Source organism: Drosophila nasuta, chromosome 2R (genome assembly GCF_023558535.2).
Source record: "Drosophila nasuta strain 15112-1781.00 chromosome 2R, ASM2355853v1, whole genome shotgun sequence".
In the NCBI taxonomy this organism is placed as follows: domain Eukaryota; kingdom Metazoa; phylum Arthropoda; class Insecta; order Diptera; family Drosophilidae; genus Drosophila; species Drosophila nasuta.
In genome coordinates this window covers 29,977,316-29,977,570 of record NC_083456.1, presented here as the reverse complement: position 1 = coordinate 29,977,570, position 255 = coordinate 29,977,316, and positions in this window count along the sequence as shown.

Genomic DNA, 255 nt, shown 5'->3' with positions numbered 1-255 from the left:
TGCTGTATTCTATAAAAAGTCAAGAACTTTCATTTGGTAAAGAGAAATATGTCTAAATTAATGATTATTAAGTATTATTACATTGAATTTCAATTTGTAATATTTGAAAAGCTTGGCACATTGTTTACGAAATCTTTTTGTACCGATGACACGGAATTTATCCGCTTTCGCCCTGATGGATCAGCCAACGATTGGCAACGACAAGGACAATGACAAAGGGTATTTGCTGCTTCTGTTGGTGCTGCTGTTGTGCAT